At 38.5% G+C, this 14,002-nt stretch overlaps 1 protein-coding gene across 1 annotated transcript in view; it reads left to right on the top strand.

The window, feature by feature from the left end:
* Positions 1 to 14,002, top strand: part of epha4b (eph receptor A4b) — a 101,283-nt gene that overhangs the window by 39,720 nt on the left and 47,561 nt on the right. The gene's annotated exons all lie outside the window — the stretch shown is intronic.

Below are 14,002 nucleotides of genomic sequence, written 5' to 3'. Positions count from 1 at the left end.
TGTATTATTAACTTATTATTAAATGATTCCTTTTTATATTTAGCATTCCTAAAGAAAGACTCTTAAAATAAGCCTTATTAGCATTTAATGTAGCATGAACTTAAAGAATAAGATGTTTTAATCGCACTAGATTGTAAATTTGGCTTTATTTTGTAAATGCTATGTGTTTGCTTTTCACCAAAACACTTATCATTACTCAGTTGTGGAATACAAATTAAAATCACGTTCTTGTTTAAACACTGAATGAGTAAATTATCATTTTAAATAGACCAAATGAACATGTTCAGAATAAATTCAGAAACGCAGTTTGGTTTGGCACTGGTCTACCAGTGAGAAATGTGAGGTTTGGTGAACGGGGGGTTGTTTATATTTCTTCATGTCAGATATTTCATGCACGGAAGAGCTCAGAAGGACATTTCAGAGTGGTTTGAAGAAAGCCGGGCCACAGTTTATAGACCTTTATTTAACTGCTACTCAGTTTTTCCTGTAAATTGCAGAGAGCAGGACGTTGTCTTGGCGTTTCCCCAGCTAAGGCTTTTGAAGAATGATGTCGAAAACATACATGAATGGAAAACGTTCATGTGTTTGCACATGCTGGCTTTGCATCTAGTCCTATCTCCTGAATCCTAAGTGTAGCAACATATTAAGTGTTTGTAACTTCAGTAAGCAAGCATCTGGTGAGGAGATGGATGTAAATGTAGATATGGAGAGAGAAAGAGAGTCGTCTCCAGACAGTAGACGCAGGGCTGTAGCACCTGCCGCAGCCACGTGAACCTCGAGCCTGCAGCGTTAAATATTTACTGCTCAGCATCACACATGACAACACAGATCACACAGCGAGCTTCTCTCTCTCCTTCTCTCTTTATCCTTCACTCCTGAATCATCTCTTTCCTCTTCGGTGAGTCATTGCCTCCATGTTGACATTTGTACTTTGCAAAGTTACGTTCTTTTCAATATTGCTGTCTCACCTTGCTGGTACAAGATAAAGAGTGATTGGCAAGACAGCAGAAATATGATCATTCGTGTCTATATTTGTCCCAACGAAAAGTACAAGAAAAGATGTTACTTTGACAGGCCTTGCATCCCTTTCAAATTGGGCATGTAAAGAATTTTGACAATGAAGCAATGTCTTTTCAATGTGTAGTCAGTTTTTTAACTAGGTATCGCATAACAGATCAAAAATATTTTTAACTTTTTAGCAAAAGAAAGACCAACTCACAATCTACGTGCAGAATTACCATAATAATTAATCTATTAATGCTCTGCAGATTTCAATAAATCTGTGATGCCTCATGCAACTGAACCAAACAGAATAAAACAAACTAAAACTGTTACACCCCCACTTGAGGGTTTCTTTAAATGTAGATTTTTTGGCAGATTGAATTGTACTCCCAGCTAACAGTTTTAGTGTAATACTCTTTAACACATTTTATCATTTGTAAGTCATTTCTGGAGATTTTCACAGGTTTTACTCCAAAATTAGAAAATATATACAGATTCCATCTGTTACATAGGCTTTGTTTTGTATTACATTGGTGTAAATACATTTTAGGCAAACTCACATTTTCATGTTGCCCTTGTTGAATGTAAAATTACTTAAAGCTCCTCTGTATGTCTTTCATGCCGTATATTATGCATACAAAGACATTAAATACTCTAGAAAAACCATCACATGCGCCTGTCGTCATTTTTCAGCGAACACATGCTGCGTCCAGCTATATGCACATATGCAGAAATCCAGCTGGGATCCATTTGGTTGTGTTGTGTGTTTGGGTGATTATAGGTTCTGTAGGCTTGCATGAAATTAGTGAGTGATTAGTTTGGCTCGCTGAGCAACTTGGACCGTGTTTTCCTGGAAGAGCAGCGAGACTGAGACGCCCAGCTGGGCTTCACCTCACCGAATTCTTCTCTCTCTCTCTCTCTCTCTCTCTCTCTCTCTCTCTCTCTCTCTCATCTTCTATACCTCATTTTCTGGTTTGTATGTACTTCCAGTTCCTTTCAAACAGCAGTTGGATTTAGAAAGTGTTTGAAGAGAGAGATGACACCGCAGGCTTGTTTTTTTTCAAATATTTTTGAAATTTATTCCAAAACCATTTAGCATTCACATCATCATTTACGGGTAGTTTTAGGGCTGGAATGTGTGTGTGTGTGTGTGTGTTTGCCTCCCGCTGTGGCTGTCTGTCAGATTTTGACCCTGACCCCTCCAGAGCTCCTGCACTAATATTTATTTAATTTCAAATGGCCAGCACAATGACGAGAGGTCAGGGAGGAATAACAACCACAAACTGCCAGACGGATACCAAGCTTGAGTTTTTCTAAATCTTTCTGCCCGCCTGTCTGTCCGATTGCATTTCTGTTCATATATTTCTGCTAGATCCGTTTTTTTATTGTTGTCTGATGTATGTCGGAAGCGGTTGTGTTTATGAATATATCAGTATAACTGCTTTAGATATGATTTATGCAAAGAATAAATACTTTTTTATTATAAATATAGGAATTTAAACCTAATTTTGGTCACATTTCATTTCTGAAATGCACATTCATTCTCAGTATGATAATGAAATAAAGTACTTTATAAATGTACTGTACAGTTATTCCGTTAGTAAGAGTAAATTTTTTCCACATTAAAATTATATCATATATGGACATAATATATATATATAGTATATAGACACAGTCTATTCTGTATTCTTACAGCATAGAACAAAAATGTAACACGATGTGCCTTATTTTACTCACATATGCCAGAGTGATTGATGGAAAATGAAGCTTTGTCGTGGCCTGAAGCTGAAGGAACAGTCTGTGACACCAGTTGTTCTTCACTGAACTAAAAAATTGTGAGAGTTTGCTTATTTTTACCACTGTGCTCTGCTATCATAGGGTTATGCAAGTTTTCTTCTTTATGTGTGACTCTGAATCCAATAAGAAAGTGTGCCTTGTTGTTTGTTCATGTCGGAACGTCTGTACTGTTTTGTCCATTACAAGCACAGTGTCACTCAATGCCTGACCTGCGTCTGGAGTGGTGTTTCTGTTGACCCTGTGGTTCACAGATGGTCAGTTGAAAATTTGGAGTATTTTAGGGAGATAATCACCCGATTAAGTCATCTGCTGTAATTGGGGTGAAGGGGTACAAGGGTCACATTGACTATATAATAATCTCCTTCCAATGTTCATTAACATCATTTTCTCTGGAGAAAAGAAGAACTTCTATCTAAAAAATGTTAAAAGACTAAAATTATACTGCGAATAAATCAGAAACCCATAGATTTAAAATGCCCATAGAGAGATTAATGTATAACCAGTGGTTGACCTCGATATATGCGTCTCAGTGGACCTTAATAATATAGATCTAAATGTGAAAATATAAAGGTCCGATGTGTAATTTTTTGGAGGATCTATTAACAGAAATGCAATATAATATACACAACTCTGTCTTCAGAGGTGTTTAAAGACCTTACATAATGAATCGCTATATTTTTATTACCTCAAAATGAGCCAATTCCATCTATATATACCACGGGTCCACTTTCTTAAGTAGCCCAGAATAGACAAACTTCTCTACAGAGCGCATTTTGTTAATACGTTATCTCCTTCGTCTAAAAAGCACAAACGTGACGACATCTTGTTCCTATGTCAGCCGCTGAAGTGCTTCGAAAGAGAGTGGGGATGGGTGAAGTTAGCCTTTGGTTGCAGTGTACAACCCCTCCACTAGATGCCGCTAAAATTCACTTACACTGGACCTTTAAATAAACTGCTAGTTGAAACCCTTAAAGAAAGACCTCCAAAAATCTCCATTTATCTCGTTTGCTTAAGGAGACGTCAAAAGTTATTTAACTTTATTTAGTAAAAAAAAATTTCATTGAGGACTGTATGGTTTTAAAGTTGCTGTCATTATGGAAATAGTACTTGTAACTAAACACAGGAATCCAACCCGCTGAAGGATTTTATCTGATTATGAGCCTTGACAAACACATTTCCTCATCCTCCCCAGAAACATAATTATTATCCTTTTATACGACCGTCCTGTAGAACTAAATTCCGTGAACGTTTTTCCCGTCCCCTTTTCTTTTACCAGCAAGATTTCCATTGACAGAGATAATTATTCAGTGACCAGTTTAGCTCAGAAAACACCAGCAGACGAGATAAATGCATTTTGTTGAGGCAACTCCCCGGTGTATAGCCGCCTGTGCGTGATTGCCGGCCGGCTGCAGCTATTACAGAGAAAAGCCCTTAGTTCAGCTCATCTGGTGCTCGGCCTGGAATAGCGACATGTTGATTTTCTATTGATGCACTGCAGCGCTGGGCTGACCATGAGGAGGAGAGAGAAGAGTTTAAAGATGATTTTCAGAGCCCGTCCTCTCCCGCATGACATAAAATCGATATCTCAGACCGGCCCACCACCCATCAGGTGAATGAAAATGGAAGGAGATGAAGAATCTGCAAGTTTTTGTGAAGCAGTCAGCAGAGTTTCATGTTGAATTATGTTCACCCTCGGGTTAAGTTGCTTGTTTGTATCTCTGCTATTTTACTATGTGTCTGATTTCTCAGTCCATAAAGTGTACAAACACACACGCAAAAACATGCTGAATGTACTTCGCGCAGTGTTCTATAACATACATTCTATAGCTCAATTGGTAGAGCATGTGTATGCTTTTGTGTCTGTGTGCGTGTGTTTGACCGAGCGTATGTTTCTGTGTGGCCTACTCATCTAACATTACATGAGTCAGGGTGTCTAAGTGTTCCCCTTCACAGCTGATTGGCAGACTGCCGTCTGTCTCTCTGAGGCAAGTCAAAGGAGTGTAATCGAGAGAAAGAGAGACGGAGAGGAGCAGGGATTTGGTTTGCTTCAGTGCTTATTAGGATTTAGCCCTGATTTGGGCTCTTACAGGGAAAGAAAGCCTCAGGCTGCCTCTAGCCAAGCCGTGAATGTCTCAATTTGGACTCCAGAGCTTTAGCCCAGTGCTTGCTAACTGGGCAATACATTTCGGGTCGCGGTTTTCTTTTATGTAACCCCCGAGGAGAGCGTACAACCCCGGCGAGGTCACAGCTGTAGACAAGATTTCAGAGTTTTCCAGAAAATAAAAGCAGTTTTTTTTAATTATTTGAGAATGTGACTATGAATGGATTGGAGAAAAAGGAGGACTTTATATACAACATTCAACCTAAGGACTGAAGGAAAAAGGAAAAATTATAAAATATAACAATTCATATTTTGTCATCTACAAATATTATTTTAAAGCTATGATTTTGGCCTCTCTATTGCCGGCATGTAGGGAAGTTCAAATTTATGATGTATTAGGTGATAAGTGTACTGACTTTCTGTACTGAATCTTTCATTTTTTGTTGCTTTATGACCTGTATGACTTTCTTTCTTTGGCAGAACGCGAAGCAAGATATTTTATAAAATGTTGGTAACTGGCACCCATTCACTTGCACTGGTTGTCAAGTGAAGGGGGGCCATCGCTGTTCGGTTACAAACTTTCTTCAAAATATCTGCTTTTGTGTTCTGCGGAAGCAAGAAACGCATAAAGGATTGAAATGAGATGAGGGTGAGTAAATGATGACAGAATTTTCATTTTTGCGTGAACTATTACTTTAACCATAGTACAATCAAAGTTGATTTCTCATTTCTTAAATAAAATGCAGAGACTATTTTAAAATCCTTGGCTTAGTACATAAAAACGCAGCGCAAGCCAAGCTTTGTCAGCAGCTAATTTTGTTTGTTCTAGGCTATTAGGTTTGGTGCTCCTACACAAGATGGAAATGGAGCTAATTGCGCTGTCGCTACAGCGGTCCGTCAACCGCGTGTTATTGTCCCGAAACGGTAACAACACATCTGTCATAGGTATCAGACGCTGAGAGGAAAACAAAGAGCTTAGATTTAACATCTCACTCCTCCATGCCATCATCGGTCCTGCGGAGATCCGTCTGTTGTGCTGTCTGCCAGAAACACTCCACTGTCTGGTGAAAAATGAGCCCTGTCAAAGTTAGATCCCTTCAGGAACGACTCCTTATGTCAATGTCCAACTCTAATATGCTCAGGGAGTGGTTTTATGAAATCATAAACAGTAAATGGAGATACAGGTAGAGGCTCTGCAGTTAAGGCTCAGAATGACAAAGAGAGTTCCCGGAAATCTAACGCTAGGGCCTGAAATTGAATCTCTTTATCTCTAAGACATTTATTGGAGGCAGGAACAATTGCATGCCATGTTTTTCATATCCTGAGATTGAAATGTGACTCGCTGATACAGTCTAGTTGTTTACTTTAAAATAACATTACCACTGCAGTTGCATTGCATTTTCAAAGATATCAGTGAATAAACCATCATTCTATCAGAGCTCAAATGTTATTTGTTCAAGTGCAGCTCACACCGTGTTCTGATAGCTAGCTAAAATGGCCTGACCCGAGCATCTTCTGTACTTGTTACCGAAGTGCGGATGAAGTTATGAGGAAGTGAATGCGTTTGCATGCTGGATGTCCTCGACCTCGACAGTGGGCCCTGAGGCTTTAAGACAAGTCAAATCCTATTATCTCGCACCCCATGTCTATTGAAGCTTTCTGTATTGAAGTTCTATAGAGTGCCTGTCCGTAATCCCATAGAAAGATTTTGCTTAAGGGCGCAGATTGTAAAATGAGTTATCTCAGAATGACATTGCCCTGGTCACCACAGGGAGCAATCACATGGCTGCTCCCACAAGCTGAGTGAATATCTGAGGGCAACTTTGTTAGAATTTCTTGTGTGGCATAAACAGATGTGAAAGAATTAAATTTGTATTCATTTAAAGTGTTTTTTATCCAAAGTGAGCTACAAATGAGAGAGCGTGTAATAAACTTTTAAGTAAACTTTTACTTCTGTTTCATTCGATAACCTACTAATGAGATTTCTCCCAAACGTAAAGCAAATAATATTGTTTCTATTTACATTTATTTGCATAAATTAAAACTGGAGAAACAGGTCAAAATAATAGGAACGATTCTCTGATATTCACTTTTAAGCAACACAACTGTAATATTTGCACGTGTTCAAGAAAAGTATAAAAAGTTTTAAAACCTTGATTTTTATCACAATGTTTGTGTGTCTTGTCATGCTGTCTGTCTTTCACATTGCTGTTGGATGACTTGATTTTGGCTAAATTCATTAGGTCCTAGACTGAAATTGCCACAACACAAGAAATGCTGTTTACATGGAAATTTGGAATGGTCTCTTAATTCTTTCCGCTGCTTCATATAAATTCTATTCTATTATAATTGTTGGGAAAATGTATATACTGTAAACCTATAACCTATACTGGAAATATATATATATATATATATATATATATATATATATATATATATGTACATTTTATAAAAATATTATGTAGGAAACCCTGGCTTTTTTACACATTTTTATATTAATAGTAGGCAGTATAGCACTGTGTATTAGCAAGTATTTTTTAACACATGGTTTCCCCTGTAAACATATCTCTTGCTCTGTGGATAAGTAAATAGAGATTAGTGTCAAATTTATTGCATCGAAGTAATGTAAAATGTAGTTTGAGTATGCTTAGAAAAGCCCATCTTAACAATTATCATGTATGTTTATATCAGATGCAACTCACTCTCAACCACGAGTGTGATGGGCACATCCTGATCTTCCATGTCCTGATATCATATGATGCACTTTTAAGAGCTGTTTGTGTGTGCGTGCGTGAGCATGCATTTGAGTGGCACACAGGCTTATCACACACAGTCCAGGAAGCAACTCGCTGCTGGTGATTACCAACCTTTTGTGTGTGTCTGAGAGAGAGAGAGAGCCGTCCTCCAGTAATGATGTCATCCTCCAGGATGTAATTCACAGTTATCTAGGAGTGTGTGATTTCTATTTCTTTGCCCGGGGTGGCAAGAGACACTGAGACCCACTGTATTCTTTCTCTCTCCCACACATACTAGTTTTGCCTGGGGACTAGGTATTGCTCACTCAGGATGAGATAGTATTTCATATAAATTTCACACTTGTTGGGAAAAAGCCTAAGCATATCCCAGACTGGTGTGGAAATGCCTGATTGACACATCTGTATTCTACAACGGTTTTAGGCCTATTGGGCTTGACTAGCTTTCTGGTTGCTAGTTTATCACTTTACCCAGACAACAGACAGCTTATGTTGTTTGGTCATGAACATTCTTCCAAATATCTTCTTTTGTGTTCTCCATAAGAAAGTCATACCGGTTCGGAATGACATGAGAATGCACAATGTTAAACCCTCTCATTTTTGAACACGGGTAGTAATGCAGCTTGAGTGATTCAATTTTAGCAGTAAAATGCTAAAAGCAAAGATTTTATTCATGTGACGGCAGCATAGAGGCATGCACTTGTCTTTGCCTTGCAAATAACATCATCTTTATTGATGATTATGCGAGGTCGCTTTCACGAACACCGTTATTGCAGAGGTGTGGGTTTGTGCTCGGCACCAGAGTGCTGTTTACTTACTGTCATTCTCTTAAAACACAACGACGACTGCTACATTATGTATGAACGCGGTGACGGCTACAGGGTGGCAATTTTTTGTCTTGCGAATTTGTTTTCCGGCAGAACAAAGGGCAGTAATTGAAAAATGCACACCTCTGCTCTGACGTCTGATGGGATAAAGAGAGACGTTGTTGAAATACGTTCTGCCTGTTTACTGCCGTGATAGCCAATTAGCACGGAGAAAATTTGTTTAGATTATAATCAGTGATATATCGATGCAACGTGACAGCTTTGCAGCCGGCTAGCCCTGTGGGGTCGTACTTCATTGAGACGTACGGTTGGGATGTACCCACGAAGTTTGTAAATGAAGTATTCCTTTCTTTAAATTGATTACTTACATGACGGTTGATATGAATACTGCTGAGATCGGATTCATATTCATTAAATGGATTCATACACTTAACATAAATCCTGTTTTATATCCACCTCATCTCTCACCCATTCTTTTCTTATTTTTGCTAACATTATTATAATGCGGCACACAATTATCGAACATCATAAAACGCTCCCACCATAATGTATTTGAGCAATGCCGTAATCAAATTCCACAGATGAGCGCCACTCTGTAAATTAAAATAACGATTACGTTCATCTCATAAACAACACTGGATCGTTTTCACCATCTCTCACCTCAGCAAAGCATCATGTTCTCCATGTTCTTCTCTTCAGAATCATATCTAAAAGGTATTGATTGCCATAAACAAAGAGCCAGAGTCAGATGAGTATGAATTTTTAATGGGGCAAACCTCCTGGAGATATCTGAGATGTAGTTTTCCGTGGCGTCTGCTTCCCCTCGCATAGTGATTTACTACCTGGGCATGAGCACGTGTTGTTGGGTGCAGCGGGCGTTATGTTTTACATTTGCAGAGATGTATTGCTGCAGTCAAGGAGACAGCTCTATATGTGTGTTTTATATAGAGAGAAATACTGTTCTGTTCTGTTCATTTATTTTTCCTGTGAGAGACATTTGTTTGTGACACATCATTAGTGTTTGACTGAAGTATCTTCAGGCCTTGGTTCTGATTCTACCTCCATGTACTGTTTTTAGAATTAGTCTATTTGGCTCTTTCTACTCGGACTACACAGACTCTTTCTTTCGGGACTGAAATTGATACATGCATTCTCTCCTATACCTCTGAAAACAACACAGCAGTACAAAAAATATCTCCCCAAAATACCAGCTTTGGTAAAATCCAGTGTAGATGTGCTACAAGCGGTTTCCATTATTCGTATAGCAGTATTAGCATGTAGTTGATGCAATATGGGAACCAATAGGTTACTTCATAGTTTAGGACTTTTTTGCTACTTTTAGTGATTTAGTTTAGAGGATTTTGGAGATCAGACAGAAATACTGTAAATTAAAAAAATGATTTTAGGATTTTCTCAAATCTGGTTGGTTGGTTCCTTGTGAAAATGAACCATGGTTTAACGTGAGTAATCATAATAATTTTGTTTTATTTGAAGTAAAACTATATAGTTCCCAATAATAAATAATAGATGATAATAATAACTAGATATGCACTCATACAAAATTTCTCAACCGATTCCGATTTTACATTAAGTAAACATCAGTATAAAGCCCTGAGAGGTTTAAGTTTTTCAGGTGCAGGTTTTAATGAACAGTACCTTGAATAAGAACACCAAATCCCCACACAAAACAACACAAGCAATTTGCACAAATGAAATGTAAACAAATCAAATGAACAGCAATGATTGTATGCACACATACATATCTTACAAATCACATTCATGAGATATGCGTTCATTTTGCGTTGATTACAAATGAGACAATGAAATATTTAATCTCTTAGTTTTGGTATTGAGTTTAAAGTTAACTTATCTTGCATTCACTACATAACAGCAGGTGGTTTATACGAAGATGACTACAAATTTGCCATGTTCCAAACTTTTGCAGTGACTTTGTTCTTGCAAGTGTTGCAAACAGGCTGGCCATCCTCGATAAACTTGCCATCAGGACTAGTAATAGTCAAAATATGCCCAGACCTCTGATCTGGTCCTATTAAATGGCTCACAAGCGCTGTCACTGTTTGTAGCACACATTTATTGCATTTTGCTGTCCTCTTTTGATCGGTTGACTAGACAGTGTTAAAGAGCTAGTGCACACAAAAGTGAAAGTTGTGACCCTTTCATCAGTCATATTTTTTTATTTTAAAACTTTTAATGCTTTTAACTTTTAACTAGGCACCGATTTTGTCACTAACATTCCCTTTTCTCAAAATGGTTTGGGCCAGTGTGTGGGGACATAAATGAGAATTACATTTTTGAATAAAGTATCCCTTTAATGAAGGCTTGTATAGACGGTTTCATCTTAACAACTTAAACAAACGTTACTGCACATGCGCACTTTTGTGACCCCAACTGAACTTCCGGTACAAATTCACAAACAATAGAGTGCGTGTAGATTATTTCTGATAACAATCAAATGAAACCGAGAAGAACCGTCACTTGGCTAAACATGTCTCTCAGTATTTTAAAAATAAGACTCCAACCGCTAGATGTCAATGTACAATACAGTTTGTTTAAATGCAACAAATAAAATGAACATACAACAAAATTTTACAAATCCGTTATTTAAAACAATGATTATACGATAAAATAATAACCAAAAATTATTATGAATATAAATGAAATATAAATAGTTATTAATAACCTAGCTAAACACAGACTAGAAGTTAACTGGGGGTCAGGTGGCATGCGGTCTAATATGAGGGAGGTTTAAGGTCTCTCAGGCAATGCCATTCAAATAAACATTGGGCTTTCCTGAGCCGTATGACACGTGCAATTTCCACTGTTTCACTCTGATTTGCAAGATAATTTAGATTCGGCCAAACTCATGAAACACGTCCAGGCTTGTTGTGTTTTTTTCATTGCTTGAGTTCAGCAGCTTTTGCGGCGAAACTCAGTCTTTGAAAGTCATCTAAACAGATGCTGGAGGTCACACTACTTCTCTCTTTCAAAGATTGTTAGCTAGAGGGAGTTTCCTGCGGCCGCAAGGGTCTGTGTATGTTTGCTCAAGAGTTGTGTGTGTGTGTGGCCAGAATGCCTGGGAGTTCTGATATACCGCGGTGGACCGATGCCAGGACAAGGCAGCCAGGCAACCCACTTCAGTAGTCCAAACCTCTCTAGTTCAGGGGCAACATGCCCAGCTCTCACCCCAGACACTTAGCCTCTGATTAGGCTTTCTGAGAGAAGAGCAGCCCCTGTTTCACCCTACTCATCTCTTTCTCTATCTCTCTCCGGACCGACAAAAGGTCTAACACGCTCAAGTCTAACAAACCCTCAAAAACCTCCTTTGAATCCATTTGTTTACTTGGCACTATTTAGGGGGCAATAAAAATAATCTAAGAGTCTTTTCATTTGAATCAGTGCTGTGAAATGGAGAGCAGTGGTGGTTTGGAGGGGAAGGCTCAGGGGTGGTCATTTAAAGGTTGCTGGTGTTTTTTCTACAGTGACAATGTATGCAAGTTGTGGAAATGATTCAGCTTGCCTTGGGTATGTGTAAAATACAGAAACATACATATTTTTTCATTAAAATTAGACTTTAAAAATGATGTGACCAATAAGTCATCAAACACCATTATTATACAACAATTATGTAAATAATAATATTCCATGTCATTAAATACAATAAAAGCAACCAATATTTTTTCCCAGTGTTTTTGTTGTTAACCCTTTTTTTTGAGTTTGCAAGTATTCTTAATTTTTCACATGTCACGTGATTCATGGTGCTGGTCCATGAAGTTATTTTGTCACAAATGGTCTGCCTCGCTGCAGCTCAATGCGTTACTACTAGTAACTTAATAGTAACTTCTGGGAACCGGGAACAATGTAGAGCCTCCATGAACCGCCATTAACGCAGCTCTCTCTCACCGTCAATGGCTTTGGGTTTTATTAAGCTATTAATTCCATTTTATAAAATACAATTTTTTTTATGAAATTTTGTGTTAATTTATTATTTCAAAATAATACATCTTTTGATAAAAAATTATCTTGCAGAAATGCTGCATACATTTCACATCAGCAAAAACACCTTTGGTCACATGTAAAACGTGTAATATTCATTTTGTGAGTCACATGAAAATTTCAGTGAGAAACTCTCAGACATGTTGTCAACATGTGACGATGATTATATGATACTCATTTGGTTTTCTGAAAGAATTCACTCAACTTTGGTTATTTTTAAATGTTGTAGGACAGAATAGGGCTGGGAAATGAAACGATAATAAACTATATCACTATTAAATCTATGTCAGACTGGTATGTAAAATATATACAATGAAACAAATATACAGTATATATTTTTGTCTGTGATTGGCCCTATGTTTAGCAGAAGAAAAGAAAGTAAACTGTGAGTGACATGCAATGTATGGGAATCAAGGTGCAGATTGGATCATCGCGTGCAGCCGGGTGTGGATTTATGGGTGAGGCGGGAAGCTGCAGGCCTTGATTAAATCTGTGACCTTCACCGCTCGCACAAGCAATCAAGGGGAGGATAAATTCATCATTGCATTGATCCATCAATTGAATTGCGTTTCCGACACTAGCGATAGCTTGACCTCGGCAACCAGCAGGATTGTCTAATATGCTCGTGGTGCAGATTGCTAGCGCTCTCGCCTTAACTGTGGTGTGGATTTACGTCTCTACCCCTGAGACACGCCATCACAAACCGCTTCCCTCCCACCACCGTCCCCTCAACGAGTGCCAGGCAGCAAGGCAATCAAATAAATATGCCCTTTCCAATTCATTAACATTCACATGGGCCTCTGAATTTACATACATTAGAATACGCACAACCCTGAGTGGTGTTTTTTATGGGAGCCTTGAGCTAGCGTGAGGCTAACGTTGCCTTACTAGAGTCACGCCTCCACTTTCCGCCGTTTCGCGCGTTCTTTCTCTCAGGCCTGTGTTTGTGTGAAACCCTACGCATTTGTAATTGGGTAAAAGAATGTTACCTTGCGTTTCAGAGCAGGTCCTCCGAGGGGTTGAAAATTGGGTCATCCATCGGGGCTCCGAGGCAAACAAACGAATGTGAGTGGCATACGTTAAAGGATTTTTCCTGACAGAGATGCCCACAAATGACGAAGAAGGTCGTGTTGTTTTTCTCAGATTCGTAAACATATTCAGGTTGCATTCTGAGGTAGGGAAACGATGGGATTTTTGAATCCAGGTCTCTGGAATGTGTTTGGGTTTGCAAAGTCCTTAAGGGATGCTCTGCTACAAGAAACTATTTGTAATTCCTGCACTCAAGCTCGTTTTTCTCCGCTGGTTATTTAAGTCCGTGTCGACTGACCCATTTTTACAGAACATGGGATGTTGTAACATTCCAGTAAATGAGAAAGCGACGAGTATTTAAGTTCAAGCAAAGCAAGGAATGAAAGCGAGCACAAAAAGGTTATACACAGTATTGGTCAACCTGTATAAAGCTGGTTTACAACCCACAGCAAGATTTAAGATTACAACCTTAACTAACA

This window comes from Barbatula barbatula, assembly GCF_947034865.1.
Source record: "Barbatula barbatula genome assembly, chromosome: 3".
In the NCBI taxonomy this organism is placed as follows: domain Eukaryota; kingdom Metazoa; phylum Chordata; class Actinopteri; order Cypriniformes; family Nemacheilidae; genus Barbatula; species Barbatula barbatula.
The sequence above is the reverse complement of the archived record's forward strand: the minus strand, read 5'-3'. Positions and strand labels throughout refer to the sequence as shown.